The following is a 6964-nucleotide window of genomic DNA, read 5'->3' as shown; positions in this document are numbered from 1 at the left end:
CACTAACAGACACACACACACACACACACACAGACACACACACTAACAGACATACACACACACACTAACAGACACACACACACACTATCAGACACACACAGTCAGAGACACACACACACACACTCACATTAACACATTTTTTATTTTATTTACTCCAACCCCCAGCCTCCTTACCTTTGGGAATGCTGGGGGTGGGGGAGGTTCTCCCATTCCCTGGTGGTCCAGTGGCTGCAGGGCGGCACTGGCGGGCAGGCTGGGCGGCCGGCGAGGGAGCTCTTCCCCTGAGCTCTCTGCTCAGCTCCCTCGCGCGCCACCCGCAGAGTGAGGCTGGGAGGCGGAGCCGGAATATGACGTCATATTCCGGCTCCCAGTCTCACTCTGCGGGCGGCGCGCGAGGGAGCTGAGCCGAGAGCTCAGGGGAAGAGCTCCCTCGCCGGCCGCCCAGCAACCAGCAACCAGCCCAGCATGTCTGTTAGCCGCAAGGCTAACAAGACATTTGCCTTGGGCATTTGGGGGCGGCGTTTTTTGCCGCCCCCTGGAAAATGCCGCCCAAGGCAAATGCCTTGTTTGCCTCGCGGCTAATACGCCCCTGCCTGTAGCCACTGATGAAAGCACTTCTATGTAAGCACACTGTTGGCACCTGAGACTAACAAATTCAGGCACACTGTTTTGCACCTGACATATTTACAAATATATTGTTGTAAATTAATACAACATCGAAGACTCACTGCTATCAGTTCAGACAATTTGTAAGATGTATTCTATTCCACTGACACCATTGTACACAAAGACACAAGGTCACCAACACTCACATACACATATGGACATTGAGCAAACAGGTTTGCTGTCATTAGTCCAGACAAGGGTACAGATTAATTCTTAGCGTTCTATGACATTATACACATTTGTGCTAGTGTTGCAATTTTTGGGAACTTTGGTGGCAAAGTGAGCCCACCACAGTGCAGAGCTAAAATGGTAGGATTAGACATGTTCTGCTGATTTTGGGACTGTAGATTAATATGTTATTTACGTATGTTATGTACATAATCTCAGGGGGAAAAACACATCAGAATGGCAAACCAGGAGATACTTGTATGCCACTGTGAGTTTTAATCAGCATAAAACATGTGTGCTATTAGTCTTAGAGGAGGAAAGCAATCCTCTATTCCCTGACTTTAACAAGTTAATACGCATGGTTGGTGCCATCTATTACACATAATGAATGCCAATGCTTTTCCTGGTGACTGGAGAGGTGCTAAACAAGATGTATGTTTTAGCGATCAAAATTGTATTTAATGCCTACACTGTTAAGGGATCAGATTGCAATGCAGAGTCCTCCACTAGAACACCCTAAATCAGTGACGCTTATTTTGACATTAACAAGGCTGTGTGCATATCCCATAGGGATTTCAATATGTTTCAAGATTTTTCTGTGGGAAGATTAGAAGAAAACACGTAAATGCTTGGCAAATGACAAAATGGTTATAAAGAAACAGGCACAGTAATACCCATTAGGGATGTGCAAGGGCAAAAAAATCGGTTCGGTCTTCCGAAATTCGGAAGCATCCAAATGTCCGAATTGACAAAATTCATCCAAATTTACATTCGGACCGAAACGGATTGCACATGCCTAATACCCATGCTTTCTGATAATTGAGTTTCAAATCCAGAGAACATCATGATTCTTATTTATACCAATAGAACATTGCAATTTTGGAAGTAACAATGTCATAGAAAACGTTTAAGGGTTTAATTCATTAAAAAGTGACATGTGGCAAACAAACTGTGCTACTGGACCTAAATCCAGTGGACTTAAGTTCTTTAACCCCTTAAGGACCAAACTTCTGGAATAAAAGGGAATCATGACATGTCATGTGTCCTTAAGGGGTTAAGAAGAAAAAAGCACCTTTGTCATTGCGTTTTATTGATACTATCAGGATTATTCACTTTAGTTTGAACTGTTGTGAACAGGAGCGCTGTACGAATACTAGCGTTGCCCTCAAATTGTAATTCCAAATGTTACCGGTGCCTCTACGCTGCTTCTCCTCGCACTAGGACACCATCCCACCGCTGCCACCACTGTAACGGAACCGCTGGCACCCCGACCGGGTACCTTCCGTTGATGGATGCTCCTAGTGCTTTCCGAGGACTCCAAGCACTCTGCCAGACACCATAACCACTGTAGACTCCCACGAACCGCCGCAGCTTGGTTGGGGTCTCGCCGTCTCCACCCACTCTGGACCCAAGACCAGGGTCCAGCTTCCAGTAGGTCGACCTCTCTGAATTCCAGAGAGCAGGAACAAGCTCTTAGCAGAGCTTAGTGATTATACCCTGGAGAGTATAGTGATTATGGCAATCCCCAGAGTGTAGTTCTCCAATCCCCCAAACATGAGCCGAAACTGCATGAAGGTACAAGATGATCTGACTCCAATGAGCGTTTATTACTCCTTATATACAAGTTTACATAATAACATAATAGCATAATAACACTCCCACATACACAATGAAATCCCTCCTCTCCATCCTGGAGATAATTGTCTTAAGGCACTGCAGTAAACTCAATTATCTCCAGGTACAGAAAATATCTACATTTTACACTAACAGCAAAAATACGTAAAAGTACATAAAAATACATAATTCTTATTATATTACACAGAACCCCCACATTTAACCTATCCCCAGATGGCTCGGATCTGAGCGCCCAATCTAGGTGAACAGCGCTCAGATCCCACGAACAAAGTAAATTAGCCATGGGGTAAAGCATAGCAAGGGCTGTTGAGAAACCAAAGAGAGACAAAAGCAGTCAGTTCCAACTGGTTTAACAGTGTGCCTGGGACAACGCTCTGCTGGAGAACAATAGACAGGAAACGGGGGAGGGGGAGGGGAAGAGACACACCTTCCCATGGATTCAAATGGGCAGAAACAGTCTTTAGAAGCCAGTAAGCCCCAAATAGTCTTTTTAAATGGCAATACACCCCAGGGCCATAGTCATGAGGAAGGAGGCTGGCAATCAGGCACCTCCAACAGCCGGGGGCAAAGGGCAGCTTGTCACCTAACAATCCAGTGACAAAAGGCATTTTGTCACAGTCAACAAGAATGATGCTGGTCCCATGTTTTGTGATAGTAGATATGCAAACTAAAGAACTTGAGTAGTGTGTACAAATTAATACATTAGATAACTTGTTTCACATGGTCTTGTGACAAATGTTTTATTAATTGGACACTGTAGGCACCCAGACCACTTTAGCCCATTGAAGTGTTCTGGGTGCCAACTCCCATCACCCTTAACCCGGAGCAAGTAATTATGGCAGTTTTTATAAACTACAATAATTACTTGCTAAGGTTAACTCCTCCTCGAGTGGTTGTCTACCAGACAGCCACTAGAGGGACTTCTGGGTTCTTAGACGACTTTTGGTCATCTAAACCAGTGTTCCCCAACCCAGTCTTCATGGACCAACAACAGTCCAGGATTTATGTGTCCCTGTTTTATTCCAATGGAGATACTGACAAAACCTGAACTGTTGATGGTCCATGAGGACTGGGTTGGGAAACGGTGGTCTAAACGACGCTGGACGTCCTCATGCTATGCATGCGGACCTCCAGCGTTGCTGTAATCCCTATAGGAATCCATCGACACTGGACCCAGGTAAGTGACAGAAGGCATTATGAACCATGGGGGTGGACCTTGACAGAAGGGAAAATGAGTTTACTTTCCTGGCACTATAGTTTCCCTTTAAAATATATAAGAAATCGTAATCCAAGTTTGTACTAAATAAAATGTTACCTTTTTTACCATTCTATAATGCCTTTATCCATTTAAACATAATTATTTCAATGAAAGTGAAGAAACATGTAGGGCAAGCATGTCAAACTCGTGGCCAACAATGAATATCTTTGCGGCCCGGCGAGCTGCGAGTACATGCTTAGTGTTAAAGCAGAGTAGCCACTTGCTTTCTCCACATTGCAGGTGCCTACACTGCACAAATTTACCCGGCCGGGAGGTCGCTGAAGGAGTTCAGTCTTCGTGCTCCTCATTGCACCCTTGCGCATGCCATCAGTAGTGATGCCGGAATATGACATCATATTCCGGCACCCGGCATCACTAAACTGTGCGTGAGGGAGCAGTGAAGAGCAGGAAGGAGATCTCCAGATATAAGATCCCGACTGGACCCCAGAGGCCCCTAACAAGCTCCCAAAGGTAGGGAGCAATAAATAAAATGATGTGAGTGTGTGCAATAATGTGTAAATGTGTGTGTGTGTGTGTGTCCGTCAGTGAGTGTGTGTGTCTGTCAGTGAATGTGTGCGTGTCTGTCTGTGTCTCTCAGTAAGTTTCAGTGAGTGTCAGTGAGTGAGTGAGTGTGTCGGTGAGTGTGTCTGTGTGTGTATCTGTGAGTGTGTGTGTCAGTGAGTATGTGTATCTGTCAGCAGTGAGTGAGTGTGTGTGTCAGTGAGTGAGTGTGTCAGTGAGTGAGTGTGTGTGTGTGTGTGTGTGTGTCAGTGAGTGTTTGTGTGTCAGTCAGTGTTGTGATTGCCACTGCTGGACAGTGGAGTAGCTGGAGGTGCACGGAGGCACACAACACCACGTCACATTCCAACGTGACATCGACGTGGGAGGATCCGCTTTGGCACAGGGTGCTGACGGTGCCATTAGGGGTATACCAGAGGCTAATTTATGCCTACTTTATGTGAATACATTAAACTCAAAATAAAGATTGTAAAAAAAAAAATGTTAGTGAGTGTTTTGTACTGAAAACAAGTACAACAGTATGTAGTCATTTGTCTTGACTGTAACCTGTTTTTTTTATAAAAATGCATAGATATTGGCCACATCAACACATCATAATAATCAAATTAGGAAATGTATGAGCATGGTAAATATTACATATAATTGGCTATTATCATAAATTAATTTGACATGATTAGCATTTGTGGCATATTGATTTTCTTACAGGGGCACTCTAGGCACAATAGACACTTTCTTTTAATGTTCTTGCTCTTTCCCTTTTGCATGGCAATGTAAAATATTATATTTACATGTTTCTATAACCATGCCTCTAAGGGCTGTCAGACTGAAAACAAATTATTTAAAGTCTTGGTGTTCAGTATCCTCATGCACAGTATGATGCCTCTAAATGCTGCATATACTTATAATACAGAAGCACCCAGAATGTAAAAGTTCCTATCTTCTAACATTAAAAATAAATATGTGTTCATTTATCCTCTTTAAATCAATGACATACCAAGAATATCAGGATATAAAGAGTTTTGCCAAAGCACGAACTACATTTAGACCATGAAGTCCACCAGGGATTAATTAAGCCAATGCTGCATCTCTGTAGAGGAACCGTAAATGGCTCTCCTTCAACACTTTTTACAGCAACCTTTGTAGGACAGACTCCATTGCTGAATTCTTGTAGACAGGGAGGGAAAGGGAAGTAATGCTCTGAGAATGCTACAGAGACTATTTGCCGTTATAGTACAGAGTACTTTTTTAAATGTCACTACATGTGGACATTATGCCCAAATATGTACATTGTTTTTAAATGCTTCAGGCATTTTTAGGAAGCTAAATCCCAAACTATCAGGTTCTTATCAAATATCCAAAAGCAGGTATTTTTAAATATTTATATATCTGGTACACCTACTGTAAGTGATAAAAAAGTGACCTAGGAGTCACAAAATTCAAAATAGAAAATGATTGCATTTTACAAAAAGAATGTGACTAAGGAAGGGGACCTTGGTGCCCTGAAAGATTCGTAATCCCATCCAACTTAGTCATGAGCGGTAATATTAGTAAAACACTGAAAAACAAAACATAAATCCCCCTCCACCCCCAACCTCCCCCCCTAACCCCCCCCCCCCCACACACACACACATAATTATACAAAAAATAGAGAAGTTATAATCTTGCAAACAATAAGTAATAAAGGGGAGAGGTAGTAGAAAAGGAAAAACTATGTAAAAAAGTAATAAAGAATAAAATAAATGACTGAGAAGTTTATGTGACTAAAGAACAGTAAAGACACATAAGTGTCAGATAAATATGAGAATTTTTTTTTTTTAAATGTGGAGTCAACATGGAAATATTATTAATATTATAACCGTTTATTACGCGACAACAGATTCCGTAGCGCTTTACAATATTATGAGAGAGGAGATTTAATTATAAATAAGTCAATTATAAGAAAACTTACAGGAACGGTAGGTTGAAGAGGACCCTGCTCAAACGAGCTTACAGTCTATAGGAGGTGGGGTATAAAACACAATAGAACAGGAAATAGCAATCAAATAAGGTGGGAGTGAAGCAGAGCTGGAGGAGAGAGTAGAGTGCTGTGCTATAGGAGAGAGCAAGAGACAGGTATGTGAGGTAGAAGTTACTCTGGGAGTTCATAAGCTTTCCTAAAGAGATGGGTTTTAAGGCACTTCTTAAAGGATTGAAGACTAGGGGATAGTCTGATGGCGGCAGGCAGGTTATTCCATAGGAAGGGAGCCGCCTGCAAGAAGTCATGGAAGCGTGAGTTGGCCGTACGTGTGCGAGCAGGGTACAGGAGAAGGTCACGGACAGAGTGGAGAGACCAAAAAGGGGCATACCTATCTTAATGGCTAATGTTGCTATTTTAAATATGGCAGAATCTTGTAAAACTGAAGGAAAGTCACTGTAGGGTCCATTCTTTGTTTACATTCTTTATAGATAGATATAGGACCACATGGTTTCGTTTCTATGGTTATGTCTACTAGAGCAGTAGACCCTGTGCCATAGTAGATCTACCTTGTGAATATAACAGCAGCACAGTAATGTACATCATAAATTATGGATATTTTGACGTATGGTGCAGAATCATGAAGTTGTTATGGTGGAAGTGAGTTTAAAACAAAAGCTAAACTCGAGCACCCTCACTCTTTTAACCCCTTAAGGACACATGACATGTGTGACATGTCATGATTCCCTTTTATTCCAGACGTT

General features: G+C 42.5%; 1 protein-coding gene across 1 annotated transcript in view; it reads right to left on the bottom strand.

The window, feature by feature from the left end:
• The window catches only part of CRIM1 (cysteine rich transmembrane BMP regulator 1), a 650317-nt gene that overhangs the window by 331649 nt on the left and 311704 nt on the right, over positions 1-6964 (bottom strand). The gene's annotated exons all lie outside the window — the stretch shown is intronic.

This window comes from Pelobates fuscus, chromosome 2 (assembly GCF_036172605.1).
Source record: "Pelobates fuscus isolate aPelFus1 chromosome 2, aPelFus1.pri, whole genome shotgun sequence".
NCBI classification, from domain to species: Eukaryota; Metazoa; Chordata; class Amphibia; order Anura; family Pelobatidae; genus Pelobates; species Pelobates fuscus.
Note: the sequence above shows the minus strand (reverse complement) of the source record. Positions and strands in the feature narration are given on the sequence as shown.